This window comes from Nannospalax galili, unplaced genomic scaffold, assembly GCF_000622305.1.
Source record: "Nannospalax galili isolate Female #2095 unplaced genomic scaffold, S.galili_v1.0 scaffold975, whole genome shotgun sequence".
NCBI classification, from domain to species: domain Eukaryota; kingdom Metazoa; phylum Chordata; class Mammalia; order Rodentia; family Spalacidae; genus Nannospalax; species Nannospalax galili.
The window spans coordinates 198589-210137 of record NW_008336392.1 but is presented as its reverse complement, the minus strand read 5'-3'; positions in this window follow the sequence as shown (position 1 = coordinate 210137).

Genomic DNA, 11549 nt, shown 5'->3' with positions numbered 1-11549 from the left:
ACACACACACACACACACACACACACACACACCCCAATACACACACACACACATACACATGTATATGTTGATTGCTCATTAGGTAGCAGTTGCTGGTAAACTTTGATAAAATGTTTTTAAAAAACAAAATGAAACAACTATTATTCACAGAGTTTGGAAAACAAAGTATAAGCAATGATAAGTTATACAAAATAAAAGATAAACGTTTGCTCCTATTATTATTAATTTTTTAATTAATATTTCATTTGAGTTTCTTTTCAAACATATGTATAAATACACAGTTATTTTTAAAAGTTCCAGTAACTATGGACATAATAGAAAAATAAAAATAATAGCATAGCTTCAATATTGACCAATTCCTCTTAAGGAATACATCATGAATTCTAAAATTATTACATATAAGTCAATGTGCCAAGTATGAGTGGGACTGGGCTAACATGGGTGTTGGGGTAAACTGTTTTAGAGATTTTGTCTCACTAATAGAGATTGAACCCAGGGACTCATCTATCTGGGGGCTGAACCTGGGAGTCACCCATTTGGGGACTGAACCCAGAGACTCACATTCAAAGGCAATTGCTACACCATGAGCCACATACCAGCCTGCAACTTTCTTTCTTTTTTCTCTCTCTTTCTTTCTTTCTTTCTTTCCTTCTTTCTTTCTTTCTTTCTTTCTTTCTTTCTTTCTTCCTTCCTTCCTTCCTTCCTTCCTTTCTTTCTTTCTTTCTTTCTTTCTTTCTTTCTTTCTTTCTCTTTCTCTCTCTCTCACTTTCTTTCTTTTCTTTGTCAATGAGAAAGAATTTAAACTGAAACTTAAAAAGCAAAATTAGCTTTTTCATTGTTTTTCCCCTCAGAGACATACCAATTGGAATAATTCCATATTTGAAAATAGATTCACAGAGCTAAGAAATCTAGGTGAGAGAGTTCACCATCTGGGTGGAACACATAGATAAGAAAAGGCATGGCATGCAATAGGAAAGGTACTCCATATGATCTATGTCATCTCCCCAAGGCCTTGAAATGCATCGTGGAGAGAGAGAGAGAACTTCCACGTGAAGGACAAGTGAAGTAAGAATCCAACTTTGGCATGCATCCCAGCACCAGGCCTATTGCTGGAAATCATGAGTCAGGACTGCCACCCCAAGGCCCCATGCTGCAGGCCTCCCTTAGCAAACTGTGAGCCAGACCACCCCAAGGCCCCATGGTGCAGACCGGCCCTAGCAAACGGTTATCCAGGCTACCCCAAGGTCCCATGCTGCAGGCCTTCCTAACAAACTGTGAACCAGTCCATCCCATGGCCCCATGCTGCAGGCCTGCCTCAGCAACTGTGAGCTAGCCCTGTGCTGTAGCCTACTCAAGACTCTACATAGACTTGCTCCAGTGCCAGGCTAGCTTCTGTATTACTTGGCTAGGAAGTGACACTCATGGCTACAAACCTCCACACTTGAAGCCTTTCTCATTCCTAGATCCCTATAGCTTCAGGCTACAGGCTAACCCTTGATCCACTGGGGCTACAGGCTCATCCCTATGGGGTAGCAGTGACCTATTTCAGCACAGGCTTATGCTCCAGACATAGGTCCAGGGCCTAGAGCAAGTAGGCTTTCATGGGCCTAGGATTGATAGTAACCCCTGTAAACATGGGCTCTAAGCCTACACGCTTCATATTCAGGTTCTAGGTCTACCTCTCCAGATCCAATTGACACATCTACACTGATGGTATGAAGCTTTGGTCTGCCTATCTGCTGACCCAGGAACCAGATCAGCCTGCTAAGAACTCTGGAAGGAAGCTCTTCTATGGGCTCTGTTTGCTATGAATTTCTGTGCTTGCATATTAGTGAAGGGATTTCTCTGCTGAAGCTAGACTATAATGACCAGAATAAGGCTTGCTGAATAGCTACCAATGCATGGTGACAAAGGCAGAAAAGAAACAAGGACACATGACACCACAGAAAGAGGAAAATAAAACAGTAGTAACTCTCCTTGAGAAATGGAGATTGGGGGTCTATGAGATGATTACTGCGTTAAGATACTTGCTGCCAAGTTTGATGATTGAGTGATCCCTGGGACCCACATGGTGCAAAAACAGAATTGACTCCTGCAAGTTGTTCACTGACCTCCACAGGCGCACCATGGACATGTGCACATGTAAGCATGTGTGTGCACATACACAATAATAAATTAATGAATAAACAAACAAACAAATAAATGAAAAAGAAATGGGGGTTGAACAGGACTTTTATGAGGAAGGAAGTGGGATGATTTGGTAAAAAGGTAAGTTCATTCCAGAAATTGTAGAATAGACTTAAAGTTGTAACTGTCTATTTTGAAAAATAAAAATATGAGTCAAAGTTTTGTGACACATGAAATGTTTGTAAAAGTTTTCATAATTAATTAAGTGATCATTATTTAGGAATAAATAGTGAGACATGTAGAAATGAAAAACTTCCCCCAGGCAAAATAACATTAAATGAAAAAGTGATACATGACTAGTTATCACAACAATTATTGGTGACTCTTCAATTAAAATGCAAGGAAAAAGGGTTTTCCAATACATATATATATAAATTGATATATAATACACAAAATATGGATTCCAGACTATTTAAATTAAAAATTTTTTATTTTTAATTATGTGTGTGTACATGTATGTGTTTGTATGTATGTATGTGTGTATGTGCATATGAGTGCAGGTGGCTGCAGAGGACAGAGGTTGTCAAATCCCCTGGAGCTAGAATTACAAGCAGTTGTAAGCTGCTCATCATGGGTGCTGTGAGTCTTGCAGTTCTCTGCAAGAGCAGTGTGTGCTCTTAACTCTGGAGCCATTTCTCTAGCTTGAATCCAGATTAATTTTAAAAGGTAAATGTGAAACTGAAAATATAAAATTTTAGGGATTGTAATTCTTTGTAAAATTGAATACTCTTTAGAAATTCTGAGTTTTATTTTAAAATGAAAAACTTTTTATTTAGTGGAAAATATCATGAACACATTACACAGTGTCTTGAACCACAGCTGGAGGAATATACTACATTGTGGAAGAATCAATAAAGACTCTTCTACAAGAAGCACAAATTATTAGTGAAATGTCCTTTTTAAGACAAAACTATGAGAAAGCAATTTACAAGAGAAATAAACAAAATGATCAATAACTCTATGAGAAAATACTTCGATTCACTAGAAATCAGGCAAACACTAATATATCATGGCCAACACTAATAAGCCTGTTAACTTTAAGTGTTAGGAAAAACTGCAAACTGCTACACTCTGAATGGGAACCTAACTCAATAAGTCAAGCACACACAGAGATAAGCCAGTTTTCCCAGAGCTAGCTTTCACCGAATAATTTCGTGTTTACCTTTTTGGTGCTTTGAGTTAAAGCTGAGGTCCACAGAACTACTAGCTAGATATCAGCTAAAATGGGTATATTTCCATCGTAAGGGCAAACATGGAGGGTTTTTTTTTTTTTCGTCTTTTTGTCTTTTTGAAGCAGGGTCTCCCTGTAGCCCCAGCTGTCCTGGAACTCACTATATAGACCCAGCTGGGCTTGAACTTACAGATATCCTCCTGCCTCTGCCTCCCAAGTGCTGGGACTACAGAAATGGAGAAATAAGGAATGCTTGCTAGTCTGCCACGGCAAAGTTCACACAGTGCACTGGTCACAGTGCACAGCACCTGCTGTGTCTTACTGCCAGACCAATGGTACTTCATTCCAGACTTTAAGGCTTCACATGAGTCCTCACCAATGTATCACCAAATACAAATGATTCAGAACTGAGAAGTCAGATAAATATTTTAGAAGCAATATAAAAAATGAGAAAGATGTATGGAGAAGAAACAGGCAGTTAATACATGATCACAAAATGCTACCATAACTAAATTTATAATACATTTCAACGTACTGATAGAGTCTGTGGGGTAAGTCCCATCTCCCTCTCCTTCTCCTTCTCCCTCCTTCCTCCTCCAATGCTACCATAACTAAATTTATAATACATTTCAACGTACTGATAGAGTCTGGGGTAAGTCCCATCTCCCTCTCCTTCTCCTTCTCCCTCCTTCCTCCTCTTCCTCTTCCTTCTTCTCCTTTTCTTCCTCTTCCTCCTCCTTCTTCTTTTGAGACTCACCATGTAGCCCAGGCTTGCCATGAACTCCCAATCCTCTGACTTCAGCTTCCTGAGTGTTGGGATTACTGATGTGCAGCACCATTCCCAACTAGGTTACTTAAAGACTGATTTTTGTTTAAAATACATTAATTAATAAATATTGTGGTCAATTTAAAAAAGCTGAATTAAGATGGTAAAGCTATACTGTCCACAGAGGCCGTAAGTAACTGCTGGCATTTAGGTTTGGTATTCTATGCCTTATCAGCATTCATGCCTTGATTCTTCATCCAAATTTCTGCATGCTAACTGGGACAGATAGTATTGAGAAACTAAGAAGACTGACAACGTAGCTTAGGTTTCACTTGTACAGGATTTCTTTCTTATTATTTTGTTTTTTATGTGTATGAGTGTATTTCCTGTATGTATGTAAGTGCACCCATGTTGTGCAATACCCACAGTGATCAAAGATGGCGTTGGATTCCCTGGAACTAGAGACAATTGTTAGCTAACATGTAGGTTCTGGGAACCAAACCCCGGGTCCTCCGCATGAATAGTCAGTGCTCTTAACTACTGGGCTATCTCCCCAGCCCCTTGTACAGGATTTCTTAAAATCTCACCCACTGTCTTATTAATCTTTAGAACTCAGATACCCTTTACAAATCAGAAACAGTAATGGAGAGGAATCAGGAGCTGCTAGTTTTAGTTTTTCTTTGCTACTATTTAAACAGCATACCTTGGAGAGTTGTTTCATAGCTTAGTTTCCATTCATTACCTAAGGCATTTGACCCATATGCTTGTTATTCTAGTATATGAATTAACCCACTAACACAGAATTGGGGAGACAGAGCCAGCCACATGCCCATTCCCATTTATCTTAAGGACTTTATTCTATTTTTTTTTCCTAGCAAAATATTTTGACTGATAATATGTCAGGCAAGGCAAGGTGAAAGGATGAGGCAGGAGGTGGACTGTGTTGCTCTCTATACAAAATAACATGCATGAAAAAGGTGACTGAAGGCTTAAGAGGTATGGATTGTGTCATTCACTTTAACAATATTTTAAGATTTAAACAATGGAGAAATGACCTAGAAGGGCATTTTAAAACCAAAATCTGGTAAATTTATTGTTGTGAGCCTCAGCCTTTAATGGCTGTGCAAGCTTTCCACCCCAGCCTGGTAAATTTCTAAGTAAAAACTAGAACTTATATCCCTGTTCTCTTAATCCTGTGATTTTTTTTTCTTTATGTTTTACTATGCTGCCTTTTTTCCTCATGTTGAAAATATTTTGGGTCTGTTTCATAGTAAAATAACAGCTAGGTGTGATAGCAAGGAACACAGACTGAGTATTATATCTTAGCAGACAGATTTAGTAAAATCTACAATTATCAAAGAGTAGTCATATTATAAAACCATGTTTTTAGATTGTTATAACGATTGGGAATTAGGGTAACCTGATAAAAATTGACCCAACCTATTTCTATAGTGATGTTAATATAGTCAGAAAGTGATGTGGTTCTTTTAAAAAGATTAGAGGTCAATTGTTACTATTACATATAGAAATAAAAATGATGGTTTCAAAATATGACACAGTTATCAATCCTTATGCTATATTAAAGCATTTGAAATATTGTTTATTAAAGCATTTGAAATATTGTTTATAACTTCTAATAGCAAAATATTCAGTGTATCCCTCAGTAAAAATTATGGAATATTTTCCTCTTCCAAATGTAGTTTTCACATATATATCAACATCTCACGACTGTAAATGTTTGGTTATAAAGAAAATCCCTGCAAAGCCCACATTGCAACTATGTCTTAAAACCATGTCTCTTTTACTGCTCTTAAAAGAATTGTAAATGTTTAATTGCAGCTTACATGGCATGACTATATATTGGACGTAGCATGTAATCAGAGCACTTAGTGTTTCCCCTCAGGTAATGCACAGTGGTGCCTCAAATACCAGGTCCTCTGAGGAGCACAAAGCTGGCTGGGAACTGGGCTGTAAAAGCATGAACTGGAAAGCAGTGATGGATGACGAGGAGGATGAATAGGAATAATTTTAAATATATTTTTTAACTTGGCCTGAGAGTGCTGGAGTTTGAATGAGTATAAGAGAGGGTCTACTTCTTTGCTCCAAATTTCAAATCATGTTATCTGGAAATGAGGACTCTACCAGTCCCTTGGTCATTGGAAAATATAAATTCTGGGCAAAAGATAGACTTAGGCTAGGCAAGAATGTGTTCTGTGTAAGCCAAATGTTGTAAGGCATCTTGAATGGGAGGACACTTCGGTAAGTTCAGTATGATAGTTTATATACAATGCACCCTAAAGAGAAAAGCAACCATATCCTCATAGGTTTTAAATACACTTTTATACTTATGAATGAATGCCTTTAGGAACTTCCTATCTTCATATATCTCCTCAATGCAAAGTGAGGAACCTTGTTCATGCCTGTCAGGTTTGACTCTCCATGGGCTTCTGTAATCATTGCAACCTGGTATCTTATCATCACTACTCCTTCCCCTCACTGGATGCTCCAAGACGTATTCTACCAGGCTTAGGTGCACTTTTTTCACCTGCTATTGAAAATCTTTAAGCTCTGCCTCCTAAGATTCCTAATTAGCAACTCTCCTTCTTATTGTTGAAAGCTAAGAAAAAGTCCTAGTAAGACACACATGCAGCTAGTAAGATCATATCTGTGTACTGACAGAGGTCAAGCCATCACAAGAAACCAATATATGACCCTGTCAATTAAGAAAGGACATTTACACATGAAGATCAGTGGGATTCGGATAATGACTAAGTTGCCAAATTGTAAAATCTGTTAAGAAGCAGAAGAAGAATGTACAGCAATGTCTTTTCATTAAAAAAGGAAAACTTGAGGTGAAATATCATTAACAATGTGGAACTGCTAGGAAGGAGGTTCTGCTGACCTGTGCAACCCTTTATTTCATATTGTTTAGAATACATGGAGCCAGTGGGGCTACTGGAGGAGCCATTGTCTGGAGTCTGCAATTCTGGATTTAAGTCTCAGCTTCTCTATAGATTAGTTTTTTGGGAGAAATTCGTATCTCCTTTGAGCTTTGGTTTGAATTCCTATAAAACAGAGAGAGAAAAACCTGTCTTACTGCATAAGCTTGTTTGAGATTCCAATGATGCAACATATGGGTAAGAACTTGGTTCATTTTGAGATAGCATTAGCAGGACTTCCTACATACTGTATGGGAATATGAAGAACTGCAAGATGGCAATGGCAGAGCATTAAACCCAAGGGTCTTCTTCTAAGCACAGGGCCTAGGGGACTACACAATTGTCTGCACTAGCAGCCAGAGCAATGCAGTGAGGCTCTCCTTGTTCTGCCACTGAAATTGGGAGATCATCTATTGTAACCTATATGGCAAGACTGCTCTGTCTTTCCAATGTCCAGTTTGCTTGTAACACAGTCACCTTAGAAATAATATTTAAGAATGGCACAGGTAAACAAACAGATTTTTATTCAATGAATACTATTGTTACTACAATTCTGTGACACTGGGGGTTAAATAAATATGATACATGCAGTATCTCTCTAATGAAAGACAATCTTTACTAATGACTATGGTTGTACACAAGGGATGAATTATAACTTTTCCCTCTGAAGCTTTTAGAACACCAGCCTACTCCAATGGGGATTTCCTGTACCTTCTTCCGTCCAGCAGACCAGCTTCCATGTTAGGAAAGAATATGGTACTTGCTGGGAAGTTCCAGTTCAACTTTCTTTCCAAGGATTTTTGATCCTTCCATGGGGAAATTATTAGATATCCATTTGTGCCCAGAGCTGCCAAGAGTACTAATAAAGTTTCTGGAAAGTTGTGGCCTGGACACAGAACAAGACATACAAAATGCGGAAAAAAATCCAATAAGTTGATCCCCCTACGGGGTGGCACAAAATGTTTATTATAACCTGGCTCTCTTTCTAGTCTTCTTCTAAATAAGATTTCATAAGTTTCTTCTAGGTCAAGAAGTCTTTTCTTGGCATTCAGACACACACACACACACACACACACACACACACACACACGCATGCACACACAGGCCTTCATTTCACAGCATAGAATAACATCCCTTTCTTTTCTGCTAGTTGTGTCTTCTTTCTCATTGTTCTACTTTTTAAGTATTATATTTACAGATTTGTTTTGCCCCTCTCTGGAATCTTAAAGACATGCTGCATAAATCTGATGTGCTTTTATTTTCTTCATCAGTCAACCGTAGCATAATCATTACAACTGCTCATCTTAGAATATTCTCCCATGACCTGATGTATGTTGCGGAAAGGAAAAGAACAAAACTATTTCTGTTCCTTGGTTATAGAGATTTTAAACATATATCTGGATATTATTTTAGAAATATCTTGAAATACTGTTGACAATTTTTTGCTATATTTATTGCTATGAGGTAGTATAATTTCTGCTTATTAGAAAAAAATTAGCTATAAGAGATTGACCAACAATACTAAAATCAGAAAGTATACACAAACAAAAGCATTCACTGGGTTTTGTAATTAAGGACCAATCTCATTAAATTCTCAATTGTTCAAACCAGCTATTGTTTTTTGTTTGTTTTAGGAAGAGAATGTCTTCTAGTCCAAACTGTCTTTTTTAAATTGGTAGATAAAATTGTATGTATTCATTGGTTAAATTTAGAGTTCTAAATTCACTACCTGATACAATTAACTTTTTAAAATTATTATTCTGGCACTTAACCCCCACTTGCTGAGTTTTTATGAATATTATTAATGGTAGTCATCTTGCAGCATAATAGAAGTATTGAACTTTGTTGCAGCCAAGGTCCCTTTGACCTCCTCCCCACCGGGGCAGGGGATAAGTAAGCACGAAGTCAACGACACAGACTCTGAGACACTCACTAGGCAATGTGCAAGTGAACTCGTTTATTGTGAACACAGGCATCTCCTTTATACCCCCTTCCCTCTTCCCATTGGTCCATTATATCCCTTTGGCGTCCTTCTATTGGAGCTGTGGATGTGTTGGTTTCTAGCTGCTGGGGCAGATTTCTGGTCAGCGTCTTCCTGCTCATCAACAGGAAGCAGGGTGAGCCTGCGCTGTTGGTCTCATGCCTAGCCTCCTACAGAACTTATTCTTTCTATATAACTAAAATCGTGTATTATTTGGATAACATTTCCCTAATACCTCCTAACCACCTCTATTTTACTCTATTTTAGGCTATCTGTTTCTTTTTTTAGATTCCACATGAGTTAAGTTTTTGTGGTATTTGTTTTTGAATACATGACTTACATAATGTCCTGCGGGTTCAGCCATGTTGCCTCAATGACCAGATTTCCTTATTTTATTATGCATAAATTGTATTATATATGTATATTATGTATTTTTCATCTATTTATTTTGTTGATGGACCCTTAGGTTGATGTGATAGCTTGAGTACTGTGAATAGTGTTTGCAATTAATATGGGAGTATATATATTTCTTTGAAGTGCTGATGTCATCTCCTTTAGGTATATAACTGAGAGTGGGTTGTTAGATCCTAGCTGTTCCTGAAGCAAGTTCTCTAATCTTAGACATACACCATTTGAATTTCACATCAAAGAAGAACAGCAGTATCAGATTAGTCACAGTACTTGGGCCCAGGTCACCTTTTTCGAAGTCAGCTCTTGGCCTATCACTGAGCATGGTATCAATATTAGGACCTAGTGAATTCTTCCCATTCTAGGACTCCTATAGTGTTCCACAGAACTCTGTAAGTTGTAGATTTTGTCAAACCTTTATCAGAGGCTGAAGCTCTTCCTCATCATTTTTGCTTTCTTCTTTACTAGCATCATTTCTACTGAACATCCAAAACATTTGTTCTGTTCGGTCTGGTTCCTCTTAATTTACCTTCCTTAGAATTATTGCTCAATGGCTTATTTAATTCTGAGGAAGCACAGGATGAATCAAGCCAAACTCAGCATGTATATCTCTTCAGGACTGATTGTTTAAAAGCACCATTGTTTCAGGGACTATCGCCACAACCCCGTGAGATCCACCACTGGAACCAGGATCTGGCTCCTCTTACCACCACAGTCTCAGACAACATGCCAAGGTGAAGGGAACAGGATCTGTTTTCTTCAGCAGAAAGGGTGGTGATATCACTAAGTTGGGGACATTAACTAGTGGGAGCAGGAGCCATGAGGGAATCAGAAAATAAACTTCTGCATCCTTTTCCTTTGGCCCTTTTGGAAACATAATTGTTCTATTGGACTCTGTAAAGTTATCCAGAGAAGCTGAGCAGTGTAATCGCCTTGGAGTGACCAAGGAGATGCTATGTCACTGTGGTCCTGTTCAGTAATACTCTGTCTTACATGTGCTCTGATTTCTTTGATGTATTTCTTCTGTCTTCTTGCTTTTGAAGAACTGCTCTCCTTCATAAAGATTTTATCAATAGTCTTTTGACTTAGCTTTCCAAAAACACTCAGCTGAAAAAGGCATCACTAAATAGCTGCTATTATTGATATTATTCCCTGTGCCTGAGACTCTCCGAGTCACTGTTTTTTTCAGGGTATGCTGCTACATAACCTGGCATAACCTATACTTTTTAATAAAAGAACAAAATAGTCATAGTATTTTAAAGACATTCTAGCAGGAAAAAGATTCAAAGGCATCAGCAACTAAGTATATATTTATAAAACTGGCATAATTTATGTGAGTATATTATATTGTATTTTGATTTACAATTTCTATTCATAAATTTTAATAATAATTTAAGTATATTCTATTTTTATTATATCTGTGTATGTGTATTTTGAATAAAATTACTTAAATAAAGGAGTTTAGTTTGAAGTTTAAGCAAATTCTCTAGGTATTTGAGAGTCACTGAGATTGCAGATCACTGAAGTGACAGAATTAAAGAGTTTTAAAACATTATTACTAAAGCACTATTTGCATATGTGGGTGAAATATTTATGGAAATTTGTCACATGTATATAAGGTGTAAAAATTGAATCAGAGAAACATTTCTATCTGTTCAAATATTTAATCACTTTTTCTGTGCTAGGATCTTTGTAATTGTGATACAGATCATGGACAGTTTTATCTAATAGTTACCTTCATGCTGTGTACCCACTGGTGACCCCACCAAGCTCCAAGGGAGATTTCTAATCCCATGCTCACGTAGATGGCCCTGGTTAAACTAAACGGGTCACACAAAATCAGAAGTCATGAGTCTATGAAAGTGACCCGAAGGTGTGGTGGTGAGGGGGTGGGCGCTTGACAAGAATGAGAACCAGACAGGAGAAGGTAGAGAGGCATAAGCAGGATACAGTAGATGCATGCACGAAATTGCAAAAGAATAAAATAATCAATGAAAAAGGGAAAAAAGGTGTTGATTTAATTCTTGAGCACATTAAAAAAATGTTTGGATTGCTTGTTATTTTGGCGTTTATCTTTTTGTGTTCTGTATATAGTCT